Genomic DNA, 14,120 nt, shown 5'->3' on the forward strand with positions numbered 1-14,120 from the left:
TGTGTTGACATGTTCTGCCCAGCCAAATCAATCATACAATCCCCCATGTGCAAAGGGTACTTCATCAAACTGTCTTACTAATCCAAAGTCAACATTCTATCCATCCACATTAAGAGCTTAGAATGAGAGTAATTTTTTCAAGTACTTGCCGATAATCTTCTCTCATGTATATTCAATAATATAGATTTGGAACCTGAGAATTCTCTTCCATTTAAGATGACAATAGAACAGAATGAGAATACTTTGGATAGGGGCCATGTTTTAAACCTCTTAGTTTGGAGACTGAAATGCTTTACTATACCTTTGACCTACTATATCTACATGTCTATATCTATTTATTTGTCTGTCTATCTCATAACTGACAGAAACGCCATAAAAGTTTAATATGACAGACTCATAACCTCATGTCTAATATATTCTTTATATTTCTCCCTTCCATCTATTATTCATGTTTTAGTTTATGTCAGTGAAAATCCTCTGGTTATGTTCTCTTTTCTTCAAACAATCTTTTGAATCAGGAATGGTATTCTTCCAATCATAGTACCAGGCAAACTGCATTTTCATATATTTTGATGACGGCTTGCATGACCATCGAGTGCTCTATGAAAACCAGTAAGTCAGTAACAGGAGTGATGGCTTTTGTAGGCTCCGTATGGACAGTTTATATAGTTGCTGAGAAGTGTCCGTGATTCCTTTGTGACAGCAGGAATTAGGATTGTGTTTTCTATTATGTGCAAAAAAATGGTATATTTACATGAAATGAACATATCCACTTTTCCCCCGACTCATCCAAACAGCTCACAAAAAGGTGACTGGAGAACTGAATGGGTTGATTTGGTAGGTGCATAAGCATCTCTAATTACAAGTGGAAGGAATTGTTTTTGATATATTTTGTGCCCATAGTCATCTTTGGAAGGATTTTTTTTAAACCTAGTGAAAATGATTTTAATTTGTTGAAGCATCTTTCTCCTCTAATTATACCTTTCATTTTCTATCCGGTAAGCAAAATGGCACAAGCAGTACTCCAATTTGCTATTTATAGGGCAAATTCTTAAAGTATTAGTTCCACAACAGTGACTGATTTAGATTAGAGCAATATTCAAGACAGATGTGATGATAGCTGTCTACTGCATAAATGTGAGGGGGGCAGAAATATGCCCCAGGTCCTATTAGTGTCATAGCTGAAACTCAGGGCATAAATTAGTCTGTTTTCTGACTATCAGATTTCTTGATAATAGATACAGGGGCTTTATGGAGCTTTTGAAGTGTACATGGGAAGTGAATTGAGAGAAGTTTTTAATATCCAAAACTTGTTTCTGTAATGTACTGACCTGTCACAGGACCTGTCACTCAGAGGACATGTGGAGAGAGCTGGGGCAACCTCTGTGCATCTTCTGGAGGTAGGTAGCTGCAGGAGGCCCAGAAACGGTTCCCCTGCTCACACCCTGGGATTCAGGGTGCCCAGAAAAAGCCTTTGCCTTGGGAATGTTTACTCATATGTAAGTCATGTGAGGTTTACAAATTGCAGTTTGAGAAGGGAGGAATGATTTTGAGGTAGCCATCACAAGCAATTGCAGCAGGGAAAATAATGCTGATGTTGGTGGAACTGGGAAGATGTAGACTTTCCCTTTCCATATGGATACCACCTTGGTCTTGCTGCAATCTTTCCAAGACCATCACAACAAAGAAAATTTGAAACTAATGACATGGAGGATGGGGAAACTGTAGAGGGGGCAAAGCAGCACCATGAAGCCATGGGGACATGTGGAGAGGGGAGACATTATTTCCCAATAGGAACTTCCCAGTAGAAGAAGAGTTGGATTTTATACCCTGCTTTTCACTGCTCAAAGTAGTTTTCCTCTCCCCTTCCTCTCCCCACAACAGACACCCTATGGGGTAGGTGAGGCTGAGAGAGCTCTGAGAGAACCTGCTATGTAAAAGCAGTTTCTAAAAGAACTGTGACTAGCCCATGGTCATCCAGCACATGGATAAGCAGGGAATCAACTCTAGCTCACTACATTAGAACCAAATGGGTAGCCGTGTTGGTCTGAAGTAGCACAATAAAATCAGATTCCAGTAGTACCTTTATGACCAACAAAGGAATGAGCTTTCAAGTGCAAACACTCTTCGTCAGACTATGAACTCCTTACATATCAAGGCATGAGCTTTCGAGTGCAAGCACTCTTTGTAAGACTATGAACTCCTTACATATCATGTAAGGAGTTCATAGTCTGAGGAAGAGTGCTTGCACTCAAAAAGCTCATGCCCTGAAGAAATCTTTGTTGGTCTTAAAGGTGCTACTGGACTCTGATTTGATTGTACATTAGAACCACTACACCAAGCTGTACAAATTGCCATGGCCTTAGGAGATGTAGCTAGAGCACAGGGGGAAGAAGCTGTTACACGAGGATGGTGTCTTTTTTGACTTGCTCATTGACTGTTATGGGATTCTTTTCCTTTAAATTTGGAACTTTTGGCAAATGGCTTCTCAAAGCAATCCAAGTAGGGAGATACTCAGGTATTTCCTACATGGAGAGGTGATTGTGTGGTTAATAAAGCCTGCAATTTCAGAAGAAAGGAACATTTTTGACTTCTGTGTTCTTGTGTGTGTGTGTGTGTGTGTGGTACCACACAGACCCTGTCCCAAGCAGCTCTTTCCTCCAGGGCAACTGATATCTGCAGTCTGGAGAAGAGCTTTCATTCTGGGGGTTCTCCAGGTCCCATCTGGAGGCTGGCATCCCAGAACACTGGCAGGGATGCCAGCCTCCAGCTGGGATCCACTTCTGGGGTTCCTTGAAGCCTGAATAATATTTCAAGGGTTTCCCAATGGTAAAAAAAAGTTGAGAAAAGCTTACACAGAGGCAGTAATTGAGAAACCCACTGTAAATTCTTTGCCAACCAATATTTTCATGTTTGTTTGAAACATACAACTGTTTTTTATTTCCTTTGATATTGAACAGAACTGAAGAATGTACAGGCTGAAAGGTTTTCAGTTCTTCAAGCAAGTTTTGATATCAATTAAATATTTTCATGGAAGGAAGAAACTGTGATATGTTTATGAATTATTTGATTTGTATTGTTATTAGCAATTACTGCCACTTAGCATTTTGCTTTGTTTCCCACCTGGAGCCTGGCATCCTTCCACATGATCTAAAGCTGGAGAGTCCCACCTCCCAAATAGTCCTTTTCGCCAGGGAAACTGATCTTTGCAGCCTGGAAATGACCTCCAATACTACCAAATTTCCAGGTCCCCACTGCAGATTCACATCCCACAACCTTTCAGGGTCACAGTGCCACAGAGTTCCCCCCTCCCAAGCAACCCATTAATTTACAGGAGCCTGGAGATGAGTTGTCATTGCAGAGTCACCCCTCTAAAACAGTCATTTTCCCCTGGGGAGCTGATCTCTATAATCTGCTGATGACCTCAAATTCCAGGAGATTTCCAGGCTGCACCTGGAGGTTGGTGACTCCTGGGTTAAGAATCTTCCTTGAGGTTTCGAGACAGGACCTCAAGGGTCTGGGGGGGCAGGAGAAGGAGTAAAGGCTGCCCACCAACCCCTTGGGACTCAGTTTGGCCTCTGCATTCTGTCTGTCTGTCTTTCCTTCCATCTCCCTCCCATGATTTACACTTTTGCCATGTAGTCAACCCCCAGGAATGCGACAGTGCAGGTGTGCATCCTAGCACATGTTGTTTTCCTAGGTGCAAAAGGCTTTGCCTCTAGTCATGGAGATAACAATAAGGATCCAAAATGAGTAAGAAGCAAGAATGTTAACTGCAGGGCAACCTGCAGAGTATCAATCAGCAAGAAACTGCTGTGGGCCTGAAATGATATATGGACAAAATAACCTATGCTAAATGAGGGATGAAACACTGATGCCAAATGAAAAGGCTTTCTACTGTATCTTCCAAAAGCCATGCACTGGCAATTCGTATTCAGATATTGTTGCACTCCATATTTCAAGTAACTAGGAGGAATGGCTTGAAATTAAGGGAGGATTTTGACCATGTTCAATAGCTAAAAATAGCTAAAAATAAAAGAATTTCAAAACAGGGATAGTTGAGAAGTCTCTGTGGCAAAACTTTTCTCCAGGGAACACACATGTTAGATTTTCTTATTTTACATTTCTGTATAATGTTTGGCTCTTTGGATAATACTAGTACTAACCTATTGCTATGTAAAACATGACTTAGACTTTGATTTTGTAGCAATGCTAGTTTTTAGGTCTTATGGTGATTTCTGGTATAACATGGAGCAAAATAGTCACCTTGACAACATATGTCAATCTCCAGTTTTGTGATTCCCACTTTTTGACACCAGAATAATAGAACCAGAATGGCAGAGAGTAGTTAGAAAGTATGTGGTATCACAGACATTGGCAAAAGGGCCAGCTACAGGCCAATAAGCCAAGAAAAGAAAAAGAATGAAAGGAAAGACTGGGGGACAGTTAGGACAGCAATAACTACATATATCCTCTTGAAGGCCTGGTCCATACATTTGGGGGAAGAAGTAGCAATGGAGTGGCAGAGCATTGAAGTAGTAGTAGAGTGGACTGTAGAATGGACACTTCAGATGGCAGGAAGTAGTTCATAGACAAACACAGTTTGGAATAATATACTGTATTGTGGTAAAACCAGAAGACATGCCTTTGGTGCTGAGCAGCATCTTTCTGATCTTAGTAGTAGCTTTGCATTGCATCAGGGAAGGGGGCTGAAGATTAGCACTTCTCAGCACATTATGTACAGACCAGGGGCAAAGCCCATTGTATCCAAGAATACAACGGGCGCTAGAGCTTGACAGTGTGAAGAGGAAGGGGAGGAATTGTCCAGTCTGTAAGGGCATGGGGTTGAATGTGTATGTTGTGTGGGAGGTTGTGGTGGCAAATGAGGGCATGGGTGTGGAGATATGGGTGTCAAGAACCTGTGGTTTAGACTGTTCATTGAGTGTGGGAGAGGACTAACCCTTGGGAATTGTGGCATACTGGTTACAGATGAGCTTTCTAGAGCCATGTCTTCAGATATGTACAGGGAAAATCATACTGGAGACTTTTCTTAGGGGGAGATTACCTGGCAACCAATTCCTCCCAGTTCTTGTCATTTCCCTTCTTGTGTGAATTAGACCACAGACAGCGAAATGTCCCCCTGCCCTAATACATATGGGATAGTCACAGTACATAGGTGTCCACCCTATTCATTCTGTCTCCATTTTTTCACTGTTGATAAAATGTTATATGCCCACATGCTTCTTTCATGGTTGCTCCTTAGAAGAACTGGATTTTTGTACCCTGTTGTTTACTACCCAAAGGAGTCTCAAAGAGGTTTACAAACACCTTTTCCCCTTTGTCTTCCCACAATCTACCTGTTAGGGATGTGGGGCTGTGAGAGGTCTGAGAGAACTAGGAATGGGCTGCATTTACCCAGCAGGCCTCAGGTGTTTCAAAGCATTTTCCGATCATCTTCCTTTCCTCTCCCCGTAGCAAACTCCCCATGAGGGAGCTGGGGTAGAGAGCCTCACATGGAAGATGGAAACCCTAAGAGGAAGTCTCTCTGTGGACAGCAATCATGACCTTAGTAAGGTTTTTTATTTGTCAGACCAAGGTTAAAAAAGTCAAGTCAGTTCCCATGTCTCTCCAGCCATTTACTTGTTCACTATATACAGTTTCAGGCTGTAAATATTCTTTATTTAGATCTTCCTGCACTGTCCAGAGTCACAGGACTGATGCTAGTCTGTCTGTCTGCACCCCAGAATACAAACAGTCACCGGTAAGGGCTGGCCATAGCCAACAGCTCATAGCTCCCAACTGCAGGCAAATATGGCTCCCTTGAAAGCTGGAATCTGAGGCATTGTACGATTTTGAAGTCCCACCTCCAAAACTCCAGGAACGTTTCCAACCCAGGGGGTAGCCAACCTCCATGTGGGGCCTGGAAAGCTCCTGGAATTACAACTCATCTGTAGAGTATAAAGATCAGCTCCCACACAGGTAGAAAGAGCTACTTTGGACAGGGTTGTGGTAGAGAAGAAACACTGAAGGCCTCCCACACAGGTTGTTGTTGAATTGAAAAACTTGAGGCCTACTGCACAGGATTGTTGTGCAGATGCAACAGGAGACAAAAGAACCTCCACAACAGCATCCAGTTTTGTCTAGAAAATAATGCTGTCCAATGGCCACAAATCTGCAGAGAGTTACAAAGAACTAATACACATGGCCCGGCCAGAGCTGTATTTTAAGTGAAAGGGGCTTTTCTGTGGCCTCCCTGTCAGCCAACTGTTTGGTAGAAGGGGAAAGTCCCCCCCCTCAAAAGGAAGGCCCACACCCATGCCCTCAGATTCCCCTGCATTGCTCTCAGAAACACCTCCCTCCCCTCAGTCAGGGGCTATCAGAGGCTCCTTCCCAGCAGGCCTGAAGTGAGGGGGAGGGAGAGCACTCACCAGCCTCCTCCCAGCTCTGTCAGTGTTCTGAGGCAAAGTGAAGGAAGTTACAGTTGGACACAACAGTTAGGACAGCCTTGGGGCGAAAAGGGCTGCCGCAGCCTGTCCAAGCCTCTGTTTTCATTCCCCTTGGCAGCCCTACTGACCTCCTCTCCCTGTGGTGGCCAGGGGCAGATTGGCAGCAATGTCTCCAAATTGCCCCTGGCAGGGCTGGTTGGGCGGGCCTTGTCAGAACTTTGGCCCTGTCAAAACTTTGGCTTCACGTCGTCCGACTGGCTGGAACTTTGATCTGTCCTGGTGAGGGCCCAATCGGAAGGCGCTTTGCGCCTTCTAATTGGGCCCTCACTCGGACCAGCCCCACCCACTCTCTGCCCACTTAGGCCTTAGCCTTTTATGTTAATACAGTGTCAGCTGTAGAAAGATGAGGATAAATAAAGTGGGCAAAAGTCAGTGACTGAGTGTGAAGCCAGGGTGGACTTACTAAATAAAAGGAAGCCATATAAGCACAGCCTATATAAACATGAACCAATCAGACAAGAGGAAAATCTATTTTGTTGAACTCTGGTGTTGGAAAAGGCTTCTGTGGGTCCACGGATAGCAAAAGTCACAAACAAGATAATATTACAGTGCATAAAGCCTGATCCATCTCTGGTAGGCAAAATCCCAAAACTCCAGCTCGCTTATGTTGGCCATATCATGCAATCCAACTCAATGGAGAAAACAATTATGCTAGGACTGATCAGTGGGAAACCAAGCTGACAAAGAATACAGTTATTAGATATGATCAAAATGGACACTGACCAGACCATTACACAACTAAAAGAAGTGGTGCAAGATTGGAAATTGTGGTGACAGTTGAGCCATAGGATTGCAAAAAATCGAACTTGACTGAATGGCTAACATCATCATCATCATCTAAACATATTTAATAGTGATAACATAAATTTGCTATTTTTAAAATAAACTAGTTATACTCATGCTGTTGTTTTGTGTTCTTTTGGAGGGTTGAGCAAATAATCATACAATAAACGCATGCCCAGATAGCTATCAATGCACTCAACAAGAACTTGCTATCTTTCATATCAATTACAATTATTTCTTTATTTCTGACTTGCAACATCATGATCTATTTAAACTATACTTCAGCATTAGGCCCAAATGCACAACTCCAAGATTCTTAAGTAATATTGATGTTATTAGCTGGGACTGATAAAAAGAAGAGCTGTTCTCCCCCACACACAGTTTTTACAACTCCAAGGAGTCTCATCTGCCTACTTTTCCTCTCCCCACAACAGACAACCTGTAAGATAGGTGAGACTGAGAGATCTCTGAGAGAACTGTGACTGGCCCAAGGACATCCAGCATGTGGATCTCTCAACGAGATCTGAACACAATGGAAAAATGGGCAAATGAGAACAAGATGCAATTTAATAAAGAAAAATGTAAAGTTCTGCATCTGGGTCAGAAAAATGAAAAGCATGCCTACTGGGTGGGAGATACGCTTCTAGGTAACACTGTGTGTGAACGAGACCTTGGGGTACTTGTGGACTGTAAACTAAACATGAGCAGGCAGCGTGATGCAGCGGTAAAAAAGACAAATGCCATTTTGGGCGGTATCAACAGGGGCATCACATCAAAATCACAAGATGTCATAGTCCCATTGTATACGGCACTGGTCAGACCACACCTGGAGTACTGTGTGCAGTTCTGGAGGCCTCACTTCAAGAAGGACGTCGATAAAATTGAAAGGGTACAGAGGAGAGCGACGAAGATGATCTGGGGCCAAGGAACCAAGCCCTATGAAGATAGGTTGAGGGACTTGGGAATGTTCAGCCTGGAGAAAAGGTTTAGAGGGGACATGATAGCCCTCTTTAAGTATTTGAAAGGTTGTCACTTGGAGGAGGGCAGGATGCTGTTTCTGTTGGCTGCAGAGGAGAGGACACGCAGTAATGGGTTTAAACTTCAAGTACAACGATATAGGCTAGATATCAGGAAAAAAATTTTCACAGTCAGAGTAGTTCAGCAGTGGAATAGGCTGCCTAAGGAGGTGGTGAGCTCCCCCTCACTGGCAGTCTTCAAGCAAAAGTTGGATACACACTTTTCTTGGATGCTTTAGGATGCTTAGGGCTGATCCTGCGTTGAGCAGGGGGTTGGACTAGATGGCCTGTATGGCCCCTTCCAACTCTATGATTCTATGATTCATGTGGAGGAGTGGGGAATCATAACTGGTTCTCCAGATTAGAGGCCCCCACTCCTAATCACAACAAGAAGCTGATATGTCCTGTAACACTTTGTATTCCTCGAAGGTGATAATGAGGATTTATGTCTGGAATTGTTTAAGGACACTGGAGTTGTGACTTTTCCTGGAATGTTAAAGATCCCTATATTCTGAGGCTGAGTCTTTAAAGACCAGTGAACCTAGGTTTAAGATCCCAGTGTGAACCATGATATCTCTCTGTTACTTTGTTTAAAAGATATTATGCTCTAAATGTTATTATATGAAAAAATGGCAGGATGCTAATAAAAACCTAAAGTATGATAATTAATTAAGATGAAGGTGAAAATCACTTCATTAAAATAAGATGGTTTGGAAGAAAGGGAATAATTTGTAAAATATGCTTTTGTTTTGTTTTTAAAAAAACCTTTCATGGCATACGGTTTCATTTAAATGCATATACTTCAAATATACCTACCATCTGTTGTATTTATTCTTGTCTTCAAAAACAAAATGAACTGGAAGACATAGCTATAGTTATTATAAAATACTGGCAATAGCTAATAGACTGAAACCATTAAAAAGTCAAAAACTAACACACACCTTCTTTTAGTGTGTGTGTCAGTTAAGTAACAGGAATGCACAGCAAATGCTGGAAGTTTTTGAAGGAGGCAGCTGGAGACAATGGTGTTTGGGAAGGATGTGACATCACTTCCAGTTGACATTCTAAGAATATCCCCTACTCTCTATGGTAAAGAGCATAGAGACATGGCGAAATTCTTAGAACCATACAAGGGAGGCCATTGTTAAGACTATTTTTTCTCACACTCCTCAGCTTCTCTAGGATGGGGGGATTGGGACCAAGGGCAAGTCTATACTCCTGAAATCACACTTCATCCCAAGATGACAGAGATCTGTTTCCCTGAGGGAGATGGCTGCTTTGGAGGGTAGATTATATGTCATTGCCCCCATTGAAGTCCCTCCCAAAGCTCACCCTTTAATTTTCAAGAATTTTCACATTCAGAGTTGGCAACCCTCCTTCTGGCTTGTTCCTGACTGTGGTTCTTGTGTAGATTTTCCAGTCCCTTCCTTTCCCCTGTTGGGCAGTACAGTCCCTAGTCTCAAATTTTCCCTTTATGCACCCAAAGGTTATTGGAATACGCAAGATTTGTAGTGTGCATGATTCAAAAGGATATGCAGAATATCTATAGGGGGCACTGGAGGAAATGTGTATTCAGCTTTGTTCGATTACGAACCTCCTGATATTTTTCAAACAGTCTCGTCTCGTGTCCTGATTGGCTCAATAAGACTAAATGAATTCTGAACGGTGAGTTAGAACTCTTCTGCTTCTATACAAAGTGAGTTTCTCTTCACTTGACAACGCATTCCTTGCCGTGACGAGGGGGCGAGCTAGCCTATTGCAGAGGCATGACGATGTTGTTGGTTTCTCTTCACAATAAAACTATTTTATTTTTTCAAGTATCCTGGTACTTAACACTCTGTTCATATTTAAACTCGGCAAACACAGGGGAGGTGCTATGACACAGTGATGGAGCATTTTCTTGGCATGCAGAAGATCCCAGCTTCAGTCCCTGACATCTTCCATTAAAAAGACGTGGCAGTGGTTGCAAGACCTCTGCCTTGGAGACCCTGGAGATTGCTGCCAGTCTGATTAGAGTAGACCATACTGCTTTTGATGCCATTTTGTATATAAGAGATGTTTCTAGTCAGCAATTGCACACATACAGGTTTTCAAAATGCTAGCTACCTAGACAATCAATTTCTGCTTGACTCAGCCACAAATGGCATTCTGTTCCATCAATATAGCAAAACTGTCTATTTAAAGTGCATTTTTATCCCACATGTCTTCCAAGGAACTCACATTTTATATTCTCTCCTGCACTATGAAATAAGTTAGGCTGATAATCTATTTTAAGGTCACCCAGTGAGTTTTTATGACAGAGTGAGGATTGGAACCCAAGCATCCCAGATCTTAATCCACACTCTAACTCCTCTACCATGCTGGCTGTACTGGATTTCTTATCCCAGTTCTGCAATCCATTTTTGAGACTCCAGCCCACAAGGATAGTTAGCTTAAAAAATGATGCATACCCTACCCAATTGATCCTCAATGGGTAATAGGACCCCAATAGGAAGTGAGCACTCCCCCACTAAGGGCCACTTGCTGGTCTTCCCTGCCCTTGTCCTTCTCCTCCCTGCCAGAAAAAGAGTCAGTCCACTCTGCTGACTCACTTCACCAACAGTAAGATGGGCCAGAAAGCAGGGTGGGGTGGGAGAAGGAGAGCAAGGATGCTCACCAGCCCCATGCAGCCCCCTTCCTCCCTCCTACCCAGCCGCCCAAATCCAGGGGGTGAGGTGGGAGAAGGACAGCAGGCCTGCTCACCAGCCCTTTGGCAGCAAGTGCAGCCAGTGCAAAACCCTCCCTCCTGCCTGCCCAACTGAGACAGAGGTGGAAGAGTGTCAGCCTGCTTGCTAACCCTGTGATGGTGAGTGCAGCCTCTGCACTTCCTCAGGCTTCCTGCTAACCAGGGTGCAGGAGAAGGAGGGTCATGCCTACTCCAGGCTCCAGGGCCACCCTATGTTTGCCACTAGCACCCATTGCATTCCCACATGTAAAGGGCTTTCCCTCTAGTAAATCTAACTTTTAAATTTTAACTTTACTAATATACAATATATTTTCACCGAGCCAGCTCTAGTATTACATCCTAGAGCTTCCATTAAATGCTTGCCAAATGGGCTTGCAAACATCTACTCACTTTTGGATTGTGTTTCCTTTTCCTTTTGTAAATTTTAACAAGAACAGGACCTTTACTGCTCTAAGGCTGCAGAATGATGTCCCCAATAAAGTCTGAAGCTGTACAGTTCATATGACTTTTTGGGAGAATTAAAATGTTACAAAAGGTCCATGGCTTCTTAGTGGATATTGTGTCTCTGTATTGCTGTTACTGCTGGTTCTGGCTGGTTCTTTTGTGTTCATTGCTTATTATTTTCTCTCTTTTTCTGTGCCAGTGATTACTTTTTTGTGTTATTCTGTTGGAAGTCATCTTGAACTACAAAGAAATGGGAAAGACGTTTTAAATCTATTTAAATATATGATTATAGTAAGTAATTAAAAATAAATCATGTAACTTGAACCAACGTATTAATTATTGCAATATTGAAGATCCATTTGGGTATACGGGAATATACTTGGAGATTGTTCCTGGCCTCTGCTCTACTTATTTCTCATAACCATGGGTCTCCTTATAAAACTTAGTAATAGAGGAAAACCATGCATCATTAACTTGTGGAACTCATTGTCACAATATATAGTAATGGCCAATCACCCTGACTTTCAAATACACATTTTTAAAACTCTAATTAGGATGGTCCCTATTTAAATTATTTTTAAAAACCCAATATATTTTTAATATCTTGCTTGGCAGAAGATACACAGACAGCATATCTACTCTAGCACATAAAAGAGAAAAATATGTACCATATACTCATTTCATATGGACAAACCAGTAAAAAACTATGACAATATGATGGAATATTCTTTTTTCTGTATCTTACATGCATAGATTAACAATCAATACAATGAATGGAGAAATCGTTACCCAAAGGAAAAAGGCAGCGTGTTGGATCTATCAAATATAATTACAATAAATTGAGGAATGGAATTAAAGGAGTCCCCATAAGACATAGCTATCCATCTAAATTGTTCTGTGCAACATGGATAGTCTCTTTTGAAATGACAATAGAAATGAGGCAATAAATCCAATCTGATTACTCAGATGTAGTACAGAAATTTCATTGTGAGGAAGACAGCATTAACATGGATAAGATCCTATTGCGAGCATTTAACTGTAGCCAGCATGAAGTTGAAACATGGTTTTGAAAAACCTGCTGGTTAAGAATTATGGTTATTTTTAGTGATAATTAACTTAATGACTACACACTATATCAAGCTAATAAACAGTCCCCAAACATCCTGTTCCTAGGCAATTCACTTAAGGGCCCAGTTAAGGAAGCAGAGTATATTAAAGAAAATAAATGTATGATTTAATCCAATTGCTAAACACTTCTTCTTCTGAAAAGAACAGAACACATTCTCCCCAACTGTTATGCTGTGTCTTCCTTCAGAGGCTCGCATGTGGGAGAGAGTCTGTATGTTTATTCACAGGTCTTTAAAAAATGGAATAGTGCTTCTTCTGCCCCTCCCCAAGTTTGTGTAGGAAACAGACTTTGTAGCATGGCTCAGAGAACACTGTTATCAGAAATGCATACACACGTGTCCTGTGATACATGTATATTCAGCAATGGGGATTGAACTTAGTGAGAGGTTGGTAGCGTAGCGAAAATGGACCATTTGCCAATGTACACGAGGTGATTATACCCTTAAGAATTCAAGACAGACAACAGGTAGTTATAATAAGATAATAACAATCTTCATTGGAAAGGAAATAAAAAAAGAAATAGACAAACATATATATAGTACACTAGCAATCTTATGGATAGGAAAATAAAGTTGGGAAAAAGGGTTGTAAGTATATTTACCAGTCTTGAAGAGCAGTGAGGCAGAGATATGACACAACCAGCCAGTGGTGTGAAGTGTGTTCTGAATAGGTCCCCTCAGATGCACACTTTGGGCTTGGCAAAGCCACTGTTTATATATGTTTTTGGGAGAGGGGGTATGTGACTGATGCCAGGTGAACTTAGGATGGCATTTTTCATGGGGCAGGATATTAGAAAACTGTCTCATCTTGGTCAGGAGATTTTAATAGGTAACCCATCTTGTCTAGTTATGTCTAGATGTTTGGGAAGTAATTTCCCTTGGCAGATAGGCACAAGGTGGATTATAGATGAGAGACTGAGAATCTTGCCCAGGAAGCTATTAGGCAAACAGAACTCTGCTGGACCCCTTGCTCAGCATATACAATGGGGTAGGGGAGTCTGTGAGAGGTGAACTGGTCATATCTTGCATTGAAGCCCTATGTCAAACCTGTGGCAGGGAAGATGGAGCCTGGTTGCGGCAGAGTTTAATAGTGCTTGGCTTGGCATAAACCTAGACTATACTAGCCAATAGGATAGCACATATACTAAAATTGGAATAATACAGAGAAGATCAGCATGGCCCCTGGCATAAACCTAGACTATAGATTAGTGGTGCTGGTTGTTCATAACAGCATACCAACCCATAGGGCACTATATTTAACTGGAGCTATATTTAACAACAGAGTCCTATATTTAGCCACTTTTGAGTAGCCTTTAAGAAGATGGTTATATAAAAAGTTGGTAGCCACAACTGCAGACACTTGGTAACCCCCTACCCTCTGGTAGAATGGGCTACAGCTGGTTGCCTTTTGAAGGTGGCCAAGTAAGAATATTTTAACTTCATGAATCATATAGTCCTTCATTCAAGATCTCTCCACACTCTCTATTTCTGTGGGGTAGAGTTACTATACCTTTTGTTG

At 42.0% G+C, this 14,120-nt stretch overlaps 1 non-coding gene across 1 annotated transcript; it reads left to right on the forward strand.

Moving 5' to 3' along the window:
* The first annotated feature begins 13,718 nt into the window (after window positions 1-13,718).
* Window positions 13,719-13,824, forward strand: LOC143839203 (U6 spliceosomal RNA). Its single transcript, XR_013231658.1, has one exon. It is a non-coding gene; the product is annotated as a U6 spliceosomal RNA (small nuclear RNA).
* Window positions 13,825-14,120: the final 296 nt, after the last annotated feature.

This window comes from Paroedura picta, chromosome 5 (genome assembly GCF_049243985.1).
Source record: "Paroedura picta isolate Pp20150507F chromosome 5, Ppicta_v3.0, whole genome shotgun sequence".
In the NCBI taxonomy this organism is placed as follows: Eukaryota; Metazoa; Chordata; class Lepidosauria; order Squamata; family Gekkonidae; genus Paroedura; species Paroedura picta.